The sequence below is a fragment of the Jaculus jaculus genome, chromosome 11, assembly GCF_020740685.1.
Source record: "Jaculus jaculus isolate mJacJac1 chromosome 11, mJacJac1.mat.Y.cur, whole genome shotgun sequence".
Lineage (NCBI taxonomy): Eukaryota > Metazoa > Chordata > Mammalia > Rodentia > Dipodidae > Jaculus > Jaculus jaculus.
Window position 1 is genome coordinate 80394854 of NC_059112.1, and position 19360 is coordinate 80414213.

The window sequence follows — 19360 nt, forward strand, 5'->3', positions numbered from 1 at the left end:
CTATAGCTGGGTCATATGGTAGATCAATCTTTAGCTGTTTTAGGAACCTCCACACTGATTTCCACAATGGCTGGACCAGATTGCATTCCCACCAGCAGTGTAGAAGGGTTCCTCTTTTTCCACATCCCCGCCAACATTTATGATCATTTGTTTCCATGATGGTAGCCAATCTGACGAGTGAGATGGAATTTCAATGTAGTTTTAATCTGCATTACCCTTATGACTAATGATGTAGAACACTTCTTCAGATGCTTATATGCCATTTGTATTCCTTTGAGAATGCTCTATTTAGCTCCATAGCCCATTTTTTGATTGGCTTGTTTGATTCCTTATTATTTAACTTTTTGAGTTCTTTGTATATCCTAGATATCAATCCTCTATCAGATATATAGCTGGCAAAGAATTTTTCGCATTCTTTAGGTTGCCTCTTTCCTTTTTTCACTGTGTCCTTTGCAGTGCAAAATCTTCATAATTTCATGAGGTCCCACTGATTAATCTGTGGTTTTATTGCCTGGTTGTATTCAGAAACTCTTTGCCAAGACCAATATGTTGAAGGGTTTCCCCTACTTTTTCCTCTAGCAGTTTCAGAGTTTCAGGTCTGATGCTAAGGCCTTTAATCAATTTGGACTTAATTCTTGCACATGGAGAGAGGGAAGAATCTATTTTCATCCTTCTACAGATATATATCCAGTTTTCCCAACACCATTTGCTGAAGAGGCTGTCTTTTCTCCAATCAGTATTTTTGGCATTTTTATTGAATATCAGGTGGCTATAGCTAGTTGGGCTTACATCTGGGTCCTCTATTCTGTTCCACTGATCTACATGTCTGTTTTTGTGCCAGTACCATGCTGTTTTTGTTACTATGGCTCTGTAGTATAGGTTAAAATCAGGTATGGTGATACCACCAGCCTTATTTTTGTTGCTCAGTATTATTTTAGATATTCGAGGTTTTTTGTGATTCCAAATGAATTTTTCAATTATTTTTTCTATTTCCATGAAGAAAGCCTTTGGAATTTTGATAAGGATTGCTAAGATCACCATTTTCACAATATTGATTCTTCCCATCCAGGAACAAGGGATGTTTCTCCATTTTCTAGTGTCTTCTGCAATTTCTCGCTTGAGTGTTTTAAAGTTCTCATTGTAAAGATCCTTTACTTCCTTGGTTAGGTTTATTCCAAGATAGTTTATTTTCTTTGATGCAATTGTGAATGGGAGTGATTCTCTGATTTCATCCTCTGTGTGTTTGTTGTTAGCAAATATGAAGGCTACTGATTTCTGTGTATTTATTTTGTATCCTGCTACATGGCTGTAGGTTTTTATCAACTCTAACTGGTAGTAGAGTCTTTAGGGTCCTTTATGTATAGAATCATGTCATCTGCAAATAATGATAACTTGATCGATCTCTTCCTTTCCAATTTGTATCCCTTTTATGTGTGTCTCTTGCCTTATTGCTATGGCTAAGACTTCCAAAACTATATTAAATAAAAGTCGGGACAGTGTACACCCTTGCGTTGTTCCTGATTTTAGTGGAAAAGCTTCCAGTTTTTCCCCATTTAGTAATATGTTAGCTGTAGGCTTGTCATAAATAGTTTTTATTATATTGAGATATGTTCCTTCTATTCCCAGTCTCTGTAAGACTTTTATCATGAAGGGATGTTGTATTTTGTCGAATGCTTTCTCTGCGTCTAATGAGATGATAATGTAAGTTTTGTCCTTCAACCCATTTGTATAATGTATTACATTTATAGATTTGCATATATTGAACCATCCCTGCATCTCTGGGATAAAGCCTACTTGGTCAGGGTGAATGATCTTTTTGATATATTCTTGTATTCTGTTTGCCAATATTTTGTTGAGAAAGTTTGCATCTATGTTCATGAGGGAGATTGGTCTTTAATTTTCCTTTTTTGTTCTATCTTTGCCTGGCTTTAGTATCAGGGTGATGCTGGCTTCATAGAAGGAGTTTGGTAGAATTCCTTCTTTTTCTATTTCCTGGAAAAGCTTAAGAAGCAATGAGGTTAGCTCTTCCTTGAAGGTCTGATAAAATTCATCAGTGAATCCATCTGGGTCTGGGCTTTAGTTGGGAGATTACTGATAACTGTTCGGATCTCCATGTTTGTTATAGGTCTATTTAAGCGATTAATCTCATCTTGATTTAATTTAGGTAGGTCATATAAGTCAAGGAAATCATCCATTTCTTTCAGATTTTCATACTTTGTGGTGTATATACTTTTATAGTATGTCCCTATGATTTTTTTAATTTCTGTGGAATTTGTTGTGATGTTACCTTTATCATCTCTGATTTTATTAATTTAGGTCTCTTCTCTCTTTCTTTTGGTCAGATTTGCTAAGACTTTATCAATCTTTTTTATCTTTTCAAAGAACCAACTCTGTTTCATTAAATCTTTGGATTTCTTTTTGGTTGTTTGTATTTCATTAAATTCTGCCCTAATCTTTATTATTTCTTCCCTCTACTGTTTTTTGGTTTTCCTTGTTCTTCTTTTTCCAAGGCTTTAAGGTGAAGCATTAGTTCGTTTACTTGTGACCTTTCTAATTTCTTAATATAGGCACTTAAGGCTATAAATTTACCTCTTAGAACTGCCTTCATTGTGTTCAGAGATTTTGGTATGTTGTGTTCTCATTATTGTTTGACTCTATAAATTTTTTGATTTCCTTCTTGATTTCTTCATTGACCCATTCATCAGTAGTGTATTGTTTAGTTGCCATGATTTTGTGTATGCTCTATAGCCTTTCTTGCTACTGATTTGTAGTTTAATTCCATTGTGGTCAGATAGAATGCCAGGAATTATTTCAATTTTCCTGAATTTGTTAAGATTTGCTTTGTTTCCTAACATATGGTCTATTTTAGAGAATGTTCCATGTGCTGCTGAAAAGAATGTATATTCTGCAGCATTTGGATGAAATGTCCTGTATATATCTGTTAAGTCCATTCCTTCTATGACCTCATTTAGTCCAGATGCCTCTTTGTTTATTTTTTCCCGGCATGACCTGTCAATTGATGAGAGTGGGGTGTTCAAGTCACCCACCAACATTGTTTTTGGTGTTATCTGTGACCTTAGTTCTAATAGTGTTTGATGAATTTGGAAGCTCCCATGTTAGGTGCACATATGTTTAGCATTGTAATGTCCTCCTATTGGAGTGTGCCCTTAATCAATATAAAATGACCTTCCTTGTCTTTCTTGACCAACATTGGACTGAAATCTACCTTGTCAGATATTAGGATAGCAACCCCTACCTGTTTTCTAGGCCCATTTGCTTGAAATACCATCTTCCAACCTTTCACCCTAAGATAATATCTATCTTTTATAGAAAGGTGAGTTTCTTGGAGACAACAAATTTAAGGATCCTTCTTTTTAACCCAGTCTGCAAACCTATGTCTTTTAGTTGGTGCATTGAGGCCGTTGATATTAAGAGATATTATTGAAATGTCTGTATTTATGTTTGCCATTTTTATTTTGTGGTTCCAGTACTACCTATGCTCTCTTGTGTTAACTAGTATTTGAGTATTGCTTGTTTTTTCTAGGTTCCTTATATGTGTGCTTTTCCTTTTGTTCAGCATGGAGGATTCTATCAAGTATTTTCTGTAGAGCTGGTTTTGTCTTCAAGTAGTCTTTTAACCTGCTTTTTTCATGGAATGTCCTTATTTCTCTGTCTATTTGAATGTATAGCTTTGCAGGATAAAGTAACCTTGGTTGACAGTTGTTATCTTTCACAACTTGGAATATATCACTCCAAGCCCTTCTGGCTTTTAACGTTTGTGTTGAATAATCTGCTGTAATCCTGATGGTCTTGCCTTTGTAGGTAACTTGATTTTTATCTCTAACTGTTTTCAATATTTTTTCTTTGGTTTGTGTGTTTGGAAGTTTGATTATAATATGGCGAGGAGAGGTTCTTTCCAGGTTTTGTCTGGTTGGGATTCTAAAGGATTCCTGTATCTGCATTGGCACCTCTTTCCTAATTTGGGGGAAATTTTCTTTTATGATTTTGTTGAAGATGCCTACGATGCCTTTGGAGTGGAATTCTTCTCCTCCTACTATGCCCTGAATTCTTATATTGGATCTTTTCATAGTTTCCCAAATATCTTGAAATTCCCACTCATACTTTTCTCTTAGTTTGTCTTTCTCTTTGTTGGACTGTATTAGATATGCCACCTGGTCTTCTAGCTTATATATTCTGTCCTCTCCTTCATCCATACTACTGGTGAGATTTTCTACAGTTTTTTATTTCATTAACTGTGTTCTTCATTGCTAGTAATTCTGACTAGTTTTTCTTTATTATTTATATTTCCTTATTTATATCTTGTATTGCCTTCTTTATTTCATTAAATTGGTGTCCTGCGTCTTCTTTGATTTCCTCTTTGATTCTTTTGATTTCCTCTTTGTTTTCTTGTTTGATTTCTTTGATCTGTTCTTAGACCTCTTTGACGATATTTACAATCATTCTTTTGTAATCTTTCTCAGGCATTTCTTCTAACTCGTTCTCACTGGAGGTCATTTCTGGTGCATTAATACTTTTAGGTGGATTTATATTTTCTTGCTTTTTAGTGTTTCTTGTGTTAAAATGTATATATTTTTGCATCTTGGATTAAGTTAATGCTTGGATTTTCTAGCTAGCTGGGTATTATTAGCTGTATCAATTGATTTGATGTTATATATTTTCAGGTTAGGAGCTTAAGGTGTTAGGTGTGGCTCTTTAGGCTCTCAGAATATCTACAAAGGTGTTCCTACGGGTTGAGTTTCCCTGCTATGGGAGTATTCAAGTAGGCTGTGTGGAATAAAATACATGTAGATTCTAAAATTTAACTAAACACTGTACACATTCAATCAAAAACTGCCCTAAGTATGTATGCAAGAGTAGTTATTATAACAACCAGATCCTCTATCAACATAGAGGTTAAGATTTCTGGTCTGTTGAGGGATCCAAGTCAGCTTGTGAGTAAGTGAGACCCTTCCCTGGTGCAAACCCAGTTACCCTGGATGATTTTGGTCTCAGTCAAGCTGCTGCCTGGGTTGTTGGGCTGCTGCTCTGATTTCTGGAGCTGGGCACTGGCTCTTCCTGTGGGGCAAACCGTGCCTGGCAACTGTGGCCCTGCAGATCAGCACCCCCGCTGCTAGAACTGCTGCTGCTAAAGCTGCCGCTGCTGGGTTTGTCGCCGCTGCTGCTCAAGCTGCTGCTGCTGGGTCTGCCGCTGCTGCCGCTGTGGCTGTCACTACTGGATCTGCTGCTGCTGGGGCCGCTGTTACTGGTGCCAGAGCCACTGATGTTGCTGCCGGACTCTGCTTCTGCTTGGGGCCCACTGTCGGCTCAAGTTGTCGTCACCGGGTCCCGGGCTGCTGCTCTGTTCACTGGAGCTGGGCTCAGGCGGTGGGGGAGGGGAGGGAGCCGCAGCTGCTCTGGTTCTCTCACTGTTCCACATGTTCTTCTACCTCATGGTCTGCTCCTCTGTTGCTCACTGCCACTCTTCCTTCACATTTCCTGAGTTGTGGAGAGCACGGTGTGAGTGGAAGCTCCCCTCACCTGGCTTTTCCTGCAGCTTGAGCCGAGCCTGGCAGCTTTCTGGTGCGCTGCCACTGCTTTTGCCGGCCTGTGCGGGCTCTGGATGCTCTGGATCTTTTCTACTTCTCCACTGCCAGTTCAATTTCCTATACACCTCGCTTTTTAGTAAAAGTGTTTATTTTGCTGAGATTTTTTTTGGTCTTCCTCCCCCCCCCCCCAGGCTGTTTTGGCATGGTACCTATGCCGCCATCTTAACCAGAAGTCCCTCAATTTGCCTTTAAAATGAAATGTATAGACTTTTTCCCCATAATAACAACTAACATTGTATAAGCACTTGCTGGGCCAGGCAGCTTTCCTTCCTTCCCTCCCTCCCTCCTTCCTTCCTTCCTTTTTCCAAGGTAGGGTTTCACTCTAGCCCAGGCTGACCTAGAATTCACTCTAGTCCCAGGATGGCCTTGAGCTCACAGTGATCCTCCTACCTCTGCCTCCCCAGTGCTGGGATTAAAGACATGTGCCACCACACGCGGCCCAGGCAGCTTTCCAAGACCTTTATATGCACTAACGTCACTTAATTCTTACAACCTTGTGATGGACAAATGATTGTCCCATTTTCTATCTCACAGATGTGAAAACCACACAGTGATGTTGGGCACCTGCAACAACACATAGAAAAAGAGCCAGAGCCAGGTCAGATTTCAGGCAGTCCCCTCAAGCATAGCCCAGCTTAAGAACATGAAGTCTACCTGCAAGTCCCAGGGCTGACCAGCCAGACAAAATGTGCCAGCTGGTGCTGGGACAGCAGTTCACCACACTCTGATTGGCATTGAGGCCCACTCCACAGAAGGGAATTCGTGCCTGGTACTGAAAAATCTAATCAAAAGCCTATGGTGGGGCTGGAGAGATTGCTCTGTGGTTAAAGGTGCTTGCTTGTAAAGCTGGATAGTCTGGGTTTGATTCCCCAGTACCCACCTAAAGCCAGATACACAAAGTGGCGCATGTGTCTGGAGGGGCAGGAGACTCTATGGCACCCATACTCATTCTCTCTATATGTCTCTTTTTCAAATAAATAAATAAAAATATAAAAAAGTATTTATTGGGCTGGAGAGATGGCTTAGGGGCTAAGTGCTTGCCTGTGAAGCCTAAGGACCCAGTTCAAGGCTTGATTCCCCAGGACCCATGTAAGCCATACACACAAGGGGGCGCAGGCATGTGGAATTCGTTTGCAGTGGCTGGAGGCCCTGGTGCACCCATTCTCTCTCTTTCTGTCTCTCTCTCTCCCTCTTTCTCTGTCCATCTCTCAAATAAATAAATAAATATTTTTGCTTATTTTTTATTCATTTATTTGAGAATGACAATCAGAGAAAGAGGGAGAGAGAGAGAGAGAGAGAGAGAATGGGTGCAGTAGGGCCTCCAGCCACTGCAAACGAACTCCAGATGCATGTTACATCTTGTGCATCTGGCTTATGTGGGTCCCGGGGAATTGAACCTGGGTCCTTTGGCTTCACAGCCAAGAGCCTTACCCACTAAGCCATCTCTCTAGCCCTAAAAATATTTTTTATAAAAGCCTATCACTAGGGAGGTCATAAGCCTAAGAAGGAAGTGACCACTGTTGTTTGAATAAATGGATATATTATGCTCACTACATTGTCCTCTAGTTATGCCTGTAAATTAATGCCACTCCCATTTTGGGTTAGAGAAGTTTCTCTTTTCAGATGGTGGTGACCACTGGGGTGTCTCAAAATTCATCAAGGTGCTGGGAAGAAGTGACAGTGGAGTGTTCAGCACTAGGTGAGACAATTTTATCCACCCTTCAAGGCTGGGGGATCATTGCAGAAGAGGTGGTGGAAAGATGTAAGAGCCAAAGGAATGGGAGGAGTGCTTACAATACTGTCTTCCAGACACAAAGTGGCTATTAACATTCAGGACCCCACAATGGCTGGCAGTACCTACGCAAGGCCTATGTTATAATATAAGGCCAACAAAGTGAGGTCAGGGGAAGAGATTGAGTAAAGGAACAGTGGAGGGAGGGCTAATCAAAATCTAAGAGGATGCAAATAAATCATATGGAATCCTCTGGTTTCGGACAATGGAACACTCAGGAGTCACAGATTGTTGTTCAAAAAGTTTCATTGCCAGGGATGAGATACCTCCAGTGAGTTGTTGGCCAGGGAGGTCCCTGATGCCCCCAAAACATTATAGGCCATAGCTGAGGTCCTTGGTTTCCCACCAGGAATAGATGGTAAGACCCTATTGCTGAAGACTCCACATACTTGGTCTGCAAAATCCTGCTTGAACTGAGCTGATAACCTCCTCCCTGTGGACCAGCTGACAGAAAGCTGGAAGAAGCCATTCGACATGCAGTTCAGTGGGAGAAAGAGATACCACCAGTGAAGATACTCAACAGTGGACACTGTAAGCCTTATAATTGGCCAGCCAGGCCAAAGAGCCAATGGGTGCAATAGTGGCACATCTGTCATGGTGGAAACCAACTGCCCTCCAATTGGACTGGAGGCCCGCTCCATGGGAGGGAATACACCCCTGATACTGAAAACTTAAAACAGGGGTAGTCATGAGCCCAAGGGGTGTCATGTCTGCTGATGTCTGGATAAATGTATATAGTATGCTTATCAAACTGCCCAGTAAGCACTTCTCTTAATATTTATACCCTTATATTAAAGCCACTCTTGGGCTGGAGAGATGGCTTAGCGGTTAAGCACTTGCCTATGAAGCCTAAGGACCCCGGTTCGAGGCTCGGTTCCCCAGGTCCCACGTTAGCCAGATGCACAAGGGGGCACACGTGTCTGGAGTTCGTTTGCAGAGGCTGGAAGCCCTGGTGCGCCCATTCTCTCTCTCCCTCTATCTGTCTTTCTGTGTCTGTCACTCTCAAATAAATAAATTAAAAATTAAAAAATAAATAAATAAATAAAAATAAAGCTACTCTCACTTTTGGTAGAGAATCTCTTTTCAGATGGCAGTGACCTTGGGATGACTCAGAAGGTATCATAGTGCTGGGAAGAAGTGACTGGAGTACTGAGTAACATCTCGATCACACCTTCCAAGGCTCAGGGTCTAATGTGGAAAAGGTGTCAGAAAGAATGTAAAGAGCCAAAGGAAGGGTAGGACTCCTTACAACATGCTCCTCCAGACACAAAATGGCCTGGATATCCATGACCTCACCATGCCTGACACTACCTACACAAGACCATCATAAGAGGAGGAAAAGATCATGACATCAAAATAAAAGAGAGACTGATTGAGATGGGGAGGGGATATGATGGAGAATGGAATTTCAAAGGGGAAAGTGTGGGGGGGTATTACCATGGGATATGTTTTATAATCATGGAAAATGTTAATAAAAATTGATAAAAAAAATATGAGGGCAAGAAAATGATGACATCAACATAGGGGAGGGACTAGTTGGAAAGAATAAGTGGAGGGGGTGTAGCTAGGAGGGTGGTGGAAGGGAATTATGATCAGGGTACATGGTGTATATGAAAGAAGGGTTATCAATAAAAGGTAGAACAGAGAACACCAAGTCTGAATGCCACACATCCTGGGGCTTCCCCCTATGGAATGAGATGAATGCTGTTGGGATGGATCCAAGCTAATGTGGGTTGAACAAAATGCTCAGGGTGGAAAGGAGGGCTTGAGCTCCCAGAATAGAAACTTCCTGGAATTTAGAGTGATATTAATTTGTTTTTATTGATAGATACTCATAAATAGCTACTTTTATTTTTTTCGAGGTAGAGTCTCACTCTGGTTCAGGCTGACCTGGAATTCACTATATAGTCTCAGAGTGGCCTTGAACTCACAGCGATCCTCCTACCTCTGCCTCACAGGTGCTGGGATTAAAGGCGTGCGCCACCATGCCCGGCATAAATAGCTACGTTTATAAATAGGATATATTTGTTTCACTAAAAGCCTGGACCTTGCCTGGGGCTATAGGGAAATGGCTCAGTGGATAAAGAACTTGCAATTCTGAGTACCTGAGTGCAGATAGCAGACCCCACATAGCAACTGGAAGCTGTAGTGGGCCTCTGTAATCCCACTGCACCTACATTGAGAAGGGAGGCAGAGATCAGAGAATTTCCTAGAAGCTTTGAAATGGAGTGGTGAACTAGAAACCCTACCTTAAATATGTTGAAAGTTGAGGACCAACCTGAAAGTTGTCCTCTGGCCTCCAAACACATGAAAACTCATGCACACAATTCACAATATTTTTTCATTCTCCTTCTCCTCCTCTTCCCCCTCCTCCTCCTCCTTCTTCTTTTCTCTCTCTCTTTCTCTCTCTCCTTCTGTCTCCCTCAAACAAATAAATAAAAATAAAATTTAAAAGTATTGTGAGAAGGAGAAGGAGAAAAGGCGGTGGAGGAGAGGGGAAGGGAGGGCAGGAGAGGGGAGGTGAGGAAATTGAACTCCTGCAACAAACAACTGATTGAGGCTTTGAAGATGCACCTGTCCAGTTGGCCATGTGGAAGGAAACATCTAGATTTAACAAATGATGTGGTATGGAGTCAGGGTGTCCTGTGGAGTGAAGACTTTTGGAACCTTATGACTGTTTGGAAACATGGAAACTTTGAGCTTTTACGGCTTGAATCATCAAAATATTGTGAATGAAAAAATATTGTGAATAAAAAAATATTGTGAATATAAGGCTGGAGACATGGCTTAGCAGTTAAGGAGTTTGCCTGCAAAGCCAAAAGACTTGGGTTCAATTTCCCAGAACCCACATAAAGCCAGATACACAAGGTGGTGCATGTGTCTGGAATTTGTTTGCAGTGACAGAAGGCCCCAGCGTGCTCATTCTCTTTCTCTCAAATAAATACATTTTTAAAAGTATATGTTCACTGTGAAAGATTTCAAAAATAAAATAATTAAAAATTTTAAAATTATTTTTAGAGAAAGAGAGAGAGAGATTGAGAGACAGAGAGAAACATGCTTGGTGCTCTAGGGCCTCAGCCACTGTAATCAAACTCCAGAAACTTCCACCACCTAGTGGGCATGTGCGACCTTGCACTTGTCTCACCCTTGTGTGTCTGGCTTATGTGGATCTGAAGAGTAGAACATAGGTCCTTAGGCTTTGCAGGCAAGCACCTAAACTGGTAAGCCATCTCTCCAGTCCTCAAAAAATACTTTTTAAGTTATTCATAGTTTTTTAAATCTAATTTTGTTTGACACAGAGAGAGAGAGGGACAGAGAGAGAAGGAGGGAGAATGGGCACACCAGGGCCTCTAGCCACTGCAAACACACTCCAGATGCAGGCGCCACCATGTGCATCTGGTTTACATGGGACCTGGAGAATCAAACCTGGGTCCTTAGGCTTTGCAGGCAAGTGCCTTAACAGTTAAGCCGTCTCTCCAGCCCAAGTTACTCATAGTTTTATTCCTAAACATAACCAATGTTTATGTTTCCTAGCAGCTGTTAAATATATCTACTTATATGTCATATTTATCATACATGATGCATTTGATATTTTACACACATTTTTTGTTGTTGTTTTTTTGAAGTAGGGTATCACTCTAGCCTAGACTGACATGGAATTCACTATGGAGTTTCAGGGTGGCCTCAAACTCATGGCAATCCTCCTATCTCTGCCTCCCGAGTGCTGGGATTAAAGGTGTGCGCCACCGTGCCTGGCTACACACATATTCTTAAATTCAGCTAGCATTAACTCACTCAATATCTTGATGCTCTTTTGCAATAATTCACATGAATGTAACTTCAATACTTTTAGGTATGAGGTACTTTTTAACCTCTGCACAACACTGTTTAGACTGCTTCCAAGGTTTCTGTTGGTAGAGAGACAAGTATTTCTAGGCACTGCAACAGTCCCATGTACTGATCGTGGGCATCTTCTGGGAAGATGGTTTCATATCCCCTCACCCACAACTGCCTGGTCTTCTGGTGTGCGGGCACAGACCACAAGTTAAAACATTTGTATCTTGCCCCTTTTTTTTGTAGTATGTGGATAGCCAGAGGCAAGTTTCCTCCCACTTTGCTGTTCCAGAACAAATTTAGCTCTTCAAGTTCAGGTGCCATTTCAAGAGCTTCTCTAGCACAAAACAGCCATAGCCTTCAGTGGAAAGCTACTCAAAGCCAAGAAACGCCTTTCAAAATCAGTGCAACCATTATTTCAAGCACGGAAAGTGTGTGGTGATGAGGAGCAAAGAGAAGAAAAGCACCTAGTTCCTGCTCCTTGTTTGCAGACATAGGCATTCTAGTCCCTCCAAAATTCTGGAAGGCATCATACCTAGTTTTTATTTTATGTTTTTTAAAACAATCTGGGCTGGGGAGATGACTCAGTGGATAAGGTGCTCACTGCTCAAGCCTGACCAGAAGCCTGAGTAGAAGTTCAATCCTCCCCAGAATGCACATAAAATTTTTAAATAAAAAATGGCTAGAGAGATTGTTCAGTGGTTAAGGCACTTGCCTACAAAGCTTGATGACCCTCGTTCAATTCCCCAGTACCCACATAAAGCCAGATGCACAAAGGTGCACATGCATCTGGAGTTTATTTGCAGTGGTTGGAGGCCGTGGTGTGCCCATTCTGTCTCTCTTCCTATCTCTCTCTGCTTGCAAATAAATATTTAAAACAAGTAAAGTAAGAGAAAAGAATCTACCCATCAATTGGAAGGTTTTATTAGGTTTGTTTGGTTTTTTTTTTAGTAAAAGCTTGTATCAGCCATGTGCTTTCTCTCTGGGATCAGTTTGATGACAGGTAGAAGATAGTCAAAGCAAGAAACTGGCCACCACAGGCATAAAGCTCACTTTGACATTGAGACTATCACATTCTTATTATTGTGGTACACACCTTTAATCCAAGCACTCGAGAGGCCGAGGTAGGAGGATCACTGTGAGTTCTAGGTCAGCCTTGGACTACACAGTGAATTCCAGGTTGGCCTGGGCTAGAGTGAGTCCCTACCTTGAAAAATCAAAGAAATAAATAAACTATCACTTTCAACTGAACTAAGCACTACAGAGAGGAAGTAATGATAAAAGTCAGACACCAGCAGCTATCACAGTCATATGCCCTTGAGGGCAGAGGGCCTGCAGTGAGAGATGGGAGAAAGTTGGCTGTCTCTTGTCTGAAAGCATTTTACACAGGAAAACATCTGAGGGCTAGAGTGGGGGAGGGGATAAACAGTGTAAATGCTAGAGAGATTATTAGGAATGACCTTCATTGATTTAAGAGAGGAACACAGACACATAAGCCCATCCTGCATATACATACACGTTACAAGCATCACACATGCCATATCCACACACTTATACATGTCAAACAAGACATGACATGCTTCCTCAATTGGAGCTTAACACCAATGTAAAGGTCTTGGAAAGCCCCTTTATATAGAAGTCTCCCAGCCACTGTCCACTAGTTGGCTGTAATGCCTACCATTGTTTACTCATTCCATGAGTTCAAGTTTTGGGAAACCAGGAGCCTCATGTTGACATAAATATTCTGTAGGAGTTACAACATCTTAAAATAGGAATGAATGTGTGCTATTTTGTGGACCATTGCTAGGCAACCTTGGATTGTTTTTTTGTTTTTCTTTTTTGAGTTAGGGTCTCACTGTAGCCCAGACTGACCTAGAATTCACTATGTAGTCTCAGGCTGGCCTTGAACTCATAGCAATACTCCCACCTCAGCCTCTTGAGTGCTGGGATTGAAAGCGTGCACCACCATGCCCAGTCTGGGGGTGATTTTATACTGCTCTGAGGTACCCCTCCATCAGGGATGTAGGGTTGATTAGCTGTCTGCAGTGGCCATGATACTAGAGGGTCATCCACCACAAGCAATTTTAAAGGGGGGGTAATTTTGATTTCTAAACTGATTTATGTTGTGACCAATTAACAACTTATTCTCTCCATACCCCATCTAGAGTTCAGGCTATGTAGTCCAGTAGAGGATGAATAACCCCATCCTGATGGAAGAGGATGCAGAAATTCTTCCTGAGTGGGAGTATTGAAGAGAGGTGATCACAAAGCCTCAGAGTGAGGAGAGAGTGTTTGCCCTTTCCTTAACCAGAGAGGTTTGAAAGGTGGTGGCGCATGCCTTTAATCCCAGCATTTGGGAGGCAGAGGTAGGAGGATCACTGTGAGGTTGAGGCCATCCTGAAACTACATAGTGAATTCATTCTGGGCTAGAGTAAGAGTCTACCTTGAAAAACCAGAAGAGAACTGATAACATGTACTCCGAGAAAGGTAAGTGGTGAATTTTTAAGTTCATTTAGGGTGAAAACTTGACTTACGAAGTTTATTGTAGGAGGAATTGATATCCAGACAAAAGGCTAGCTGAAAGACTCAGGCCAGAAAAGAGGGAATTCTCCTCGCCTTCCTGGAAAGGGAGGAAGTAGATGTAGCGAGCCTCCATCACAGAGAAATCTTCAGGGGTAAAAGAGCTCTGGAGGAGGCGCACAAACCTACATGTGGAAGACAAAGCATAAGAACAAAGAGATCCCCCTCAAATAAAAGACCAGGAACAAGGCGTGGTGGAGCCCACATTTAATACCAGCACTTGGGAGGCAGAGATAGGAGGATCTCCATGAGTTCAAGACCACCCTGACACTACAGAATGAATTCCAGGTTAGGCTGGGCTAGAGTGAAACCCTACCTCAAAAAACCCAAAATAAATAAAAAAAAATTAAAAATAACATCAACAAAAAGCCAGAGGACTGGAGAAATGCTTAGCCTGTGAAGCCAAAGGACCAAGATTTAATTCCCCAGTACCTATATATGCCAGATGCAGAAGGTGGCATATGAATCTGGATTTCATTAGCAGTGACTAGAGTCCCTGGCACACTCATTCTCTCAGTAAAGAAATAAATTATAAAAAATTAACTAATGAAAAATATGACCAGAGAGGATTAAGAAATAGTGAAGGGGGCTAGGACGATTGTTTAGTGGTTACAGCTCTTGCCTTGGAAGCCTAAGGACCCATGTTTGACTCTCCAGGTGCCAGGTAAGCTAGATGTACAAACTGACATGGTGCACTTGAGTTTGATTGCAGTGAATGGAGGCTGTGGCATGCCAGTACTTTCTGTCTTTCTCTCTCTCCCAGTCTTGCTCTCACATTAAAAAAGTCCACTCTGTTGGGCTTGCCAAGAAAGAAAGAAAGAAAGAAAGAAAGAAAGAAAGAAAGAAAGAAAGAAAGAAAGAAAGAAAGGAAGGAAGGAAGGAAGGAAGGAAGGAAGGAAGGAAGGAAGGAAGGAAGGAAGGAAGGAAGGAAGAAAGATAGAAAGGAAGGAAGGAAGGAAGGAAAAGAAAAGAAAAGAAAAGAAAAGAAAAGAAAAGAAAAGAAAAGAAAAGAAAAGAAATAGTGAAAGGCTTAGAGATCAAATAAAACTCATACACAACAACAACAAAACTTACACATAATCAAAGTAATAAATTACCCCAAAGCAAACCCAGATCTAAGGCAAGCAGAAATAGACCTAGGCTCCAGTCTGGGAGAGAGAGAGAGAGACAGACTTACATGCAGTTCAGGCCAGATCACAGTTAATAGGGAGCTGGGCCAGGTGGGTAACCTCCTCTTCATGCAGATCAGACAAAACCAGGTAGAAAAGAGATGGAGAGGGACACTGGATGTTCCACTCTGGCCACCACAGGTGATTGTCCCCCGCTGTAGGCAGAGCACATTGGACACTGCAAGGGCACATACAGGTACATATACTTCACCCCCGACAGAGAAGCAAAAAACAAGCAAAACATGTATAAAACTGCATAGCTAAGAAGAAATGCATGGGTAGCAGCGAAAATTAAAAGACAGTATATTGCAGTAGTAGTAAGATGAAGCCAAAAGATTATAAGGACAATAAGACACTTGTTCCTAGTGTACCTCTATTCTAGGTCAGCCCAGACTAGAATGAGACCCTACCTCAAAAAAAAAAAAAAAAAAAAAAAAAACCACTAAATGGAAGCCTCAAGTTTGGCCAGACAGGCCAAATGACTGAGCAAGTGCAATACTGACATGTCTGCTTTGGGGTAAACCAACTGCTCTCTAATTGGACTGGAGGCCTGCTCTATGCGAAGGAATACATGCCTGGTACTGAAAACCTAATCAAAAGCCTATGGAAGGGGAGGTCATGAGCCTGAGGAGTATAAAGCTTGCTCTTGTCTGGATAAATGCATTATTTATTCTCACCAAACTGCCCTGAAAGCGCTACGCTTCTCTTTTCCGATGGTGATGACCATTTGGATGACTCAAAAGGCAACATAGTTCTGAGAAGAAGGGACAGAGGAGTATCCAGCACTGAAACATCTCTATCACACCCTCCAAGGCTTAGTGTACATTGGGGAAGAGGTGGTGGAAAGAACGTAAGAGCCAGGGGAAGGGTACCACTCCTTACAAATCAACTGTCCAGACAGAAATTGGCCTCCATATCCATGACCTCGCAGTGCCTAGCAATACCTACCCAAGACCCTCATAATAGCAGAAAAACATGATGACATCAAATTAAAAGAGGGACTAATGGAGAGAGGGAGGGGATATCACCAAGAGCAGAGTTAAGGGGAAAGTGGGGGAGGAAAGGGAAATACCATGGTTTGTTGTCTGTAAGTATAGAAGTTGTCAATAAAAAAGAAAGAACGAAATAAAGGAAGGAAGAAAGAAAAGAAAACAAAGAAAGGAAGGAAGAAAGGGAGGGAGGGGGGGAAGAAACCCACTAAAGTGTGAAGATGCACTTGTTAGGATGGCTACTGTAGCCATATTGTACCAACAGGGGGCAGCACCACCCATCATTTCCCTTCATCATTGACCTGTTTTATGGCCCATTGGATTAAAGGTATTTTATCTTGGATAGAGCTGTGAGTTATAGAAAACCAGAAATACAGGCTGGAGAGATGGCTTAGCAGTTAAGGCACTTGCCTGCAAAGCCTAAGGACCCAGGTTCAATTCCCCAGTACCCCCATAAGCCAGATGCACAAAGTGGTTCATGAATCTGAAATTCACTTGTTTGCAGTGGCTAGAGGCCCTGGCACGCCCATTCTCTTTGAGTCAGGGAATAGAGGGACTGCTTGTACTACGCCAGCAAATACTGGGCACTTTGCTGGAAATTTTTGCTCTCCTGTTGTTGACCTGGAACTCACTGTATTGCATCTTACTACTTTCTCTCTTAAGGTTTTTTTTTTTTTGATGTTGTTTGTTTTTTTTTTTTTTTTTTGGGCGCGCCAGGGCTTCCAGCCTCTGCAAACGAACTCCAGATGCGTGCGCCCCCTTGTGCATCTGGCTAACGTGGGACCTGGGGAACCGAGCCTCGAACCGGGGTCCTTAGGCTTCACAGGCAAGCGCTTAACCGCTAAGCCATCTCTCCAGCCCTTGTTTGTTTTTTTTCCTGAAGGTAGGGTCTCACTCTAGCCCAGGCTGACTTGGAATTCACGTAATCCCAGGCTGGCCTCAAACTCACAGTGATCCTCCTACTTCTGCCTCCGGAGTGCTGAGACTAAAGGCGTGTGCCACCACACCCAGCTTAAGGCGCTTTTTTCCCCTTCCAACTTATAGTCATGCTCAGATTCCAACCTCACTAGACTTTTCTTCCTTCTGTTTTCTTCTCAAACCTCCGTCCTGTCAATAATTTCTTTCACAGTCAAATGTCTGCAAAGAGTAGTTTGTACCTCCCAGCCCAACTTTTTTAACAAAACCTTTTTATTGACAACTTCCATAAATATAGACAATATTCCATGATTGTAATCCCCTCCTACCACTCTCCTTTCCCCCTCTTAGATTCCTTCTCCACTGAATCCCTTCTTTTTCCAACTAGTCTCCCTTCTATTTTGATGTCAGTTTTTCCTCTTATTATGCAGGTCATGTGTAGATAGCAGTAGCCACTGTGAGCCCATGAAGTCAGGCCACTTCATGTCCGCAAGACAGTATGGTAAACACTTCTCCCATTCCTTCCTTTGGCTCTTACATTCTTTCCACCACCTCTTATGCAATGGTCCGGAGCCTTGGAGGGTGTGATAGAGATGTCTCAGTGCTGAGCACTCCTGTCACTTCTCAGCACTTTGAGGAGTTTTGAGTCACCCCAGTGGCCACCACTATATGAATAAAGAAAGTTCTCTAACCAAAAGTGAGAGCAGCATTAATATATGGGCATAAACATAAGTGTTTAGAGGGCAGTTTGGTGGACATAATGTGTCCATTTACCCATACAACAGTAGTAGTTTCCCCCTAAGACTTATGACCTTCCCGGTCAGGTTTTCAGTACCAGTCAGGAATTACTGATTGTGCAGTGGGCCTCATCCAATCACAACAGTTGGTTCCCTCATAACAGACATGCCACCTTTGTACCATTTGGTACATGTGGCCTGGCTTGGTCAGCTGTAAAGCTTGCAGGGTCCACTGCTGGTTAACACTGTTGATGACTTTTCTCCCCCACAAGCTGCATGTTTCATACTGAAGGAGACTCAGGAGAAAGCCACCCTAGCTCCTTTGAAGTGGTTCTAGTTAGGGACAGGAGCCCAAAGAGGAAACCAGACAAGGCCACCCGGCCTTGGCAGGAATGGAACTGACCCAGTTTCGTCCACAATGGCTGCAGCGCCCCCTGCTGCCACCCCAGTCTAACACACTCCCAGTGAGCTGGCCTTTGGGTCACCCTTGAATCAGCAGACAAGTCAGGTCTTCCCCTACACATCTGAATCTGAAGAAAGAATCCATTTCCTTTTTCTTTTCTTTTCTTTTCTTTTCTTTTCTTTTCTTTTCTTTTCTTTTCTTTTCTTTTCTTTTCTTTTCTTTTCTTTTCTTTTCTTTTCTTTTCTTTTCTTTCCTTTCCTTTCCTTTCCTTTTCTTTTCTTTTCTTTTCTCCTTTCTTTTTTGAGGTAGTCTCTATGTAGTCTCAGGGTGGTCTCAAACTCAAGGCGACCCCCCCTACCTCTGTCTCCTGAGTGCTTGGATTAAAGGTGTCTGCTACCATGCCCGACTCTGAAAGAATCCATTTTCAATCGACTATAAAGTCTTGTCCATGCTGATTTTTGCGCTCTCTCTGTCCTGTGATCTCAACTGTCTGGACACATATAAGTCTGACTTTCCCCTACCCACTCAGGCCATTGTTTCTTGGCCTGAGTAGTTTTCTGCTTGTCTTCTACCTTATGCTTTGTGGTAACTTCTCACTTTAATTATATGTATTCTTTTTTTAAAAAAATATTTATTTAAGCCGGGCGTGGTGGTGCACGCCTTTAATCCCAGCACTCGGGAGGCAGAGGTAGGAGGATCTCTGAGAGTTCGAGGCCACCCTGAGACTGCATAGTGAATTCCAGGTCAGCCTGAGCCAGAGTGAGACCCTACCTTGAAAAACCAAAAAAAAAAAAAAAAAAATTTATTTGTTTGGGAAAGAGAGAGACAGAGAGAAAGAGAGAGAGAAGAGAAAGAGAGAGAGAGAGAGAGAGAGAGAGAATGGGCACACCAGAGCTTCCAGCCACTGCAAATGATCTCCAAATGCATGTGCCACTTTGTGCATCTAGCTAACATGGGTCCTGGGGAATCTAATGGAGGTCCTTTAGCTTTGCAGGCAATCCCCTTAACCCTTAACCGCTAAGCCATCTTTCCACCCCACATGCATTCTTTTTTTTGTTGTTGTTGTTTGTTTTTTTTTGAGGTTGTGTCTCACTCAATCCAGGCTAACCTAGATATCACTATGTATTCTCAGGATGACCTCAAACTAGTGGTCTTCCAACCTTGGCCTCCCAAGTGCTGGGACTAAAGGCATGCACAGCCACATGCATGATTTTTCTCTAATCTCTGAGTCTACCATGTGTGTCATTTCTTCTTTAAAAATTTTTTATTAACTACTCACATGATTATAAAAAATATCCCATGATAATACCCTCCCTCCCTCCACTTTCCCATTTG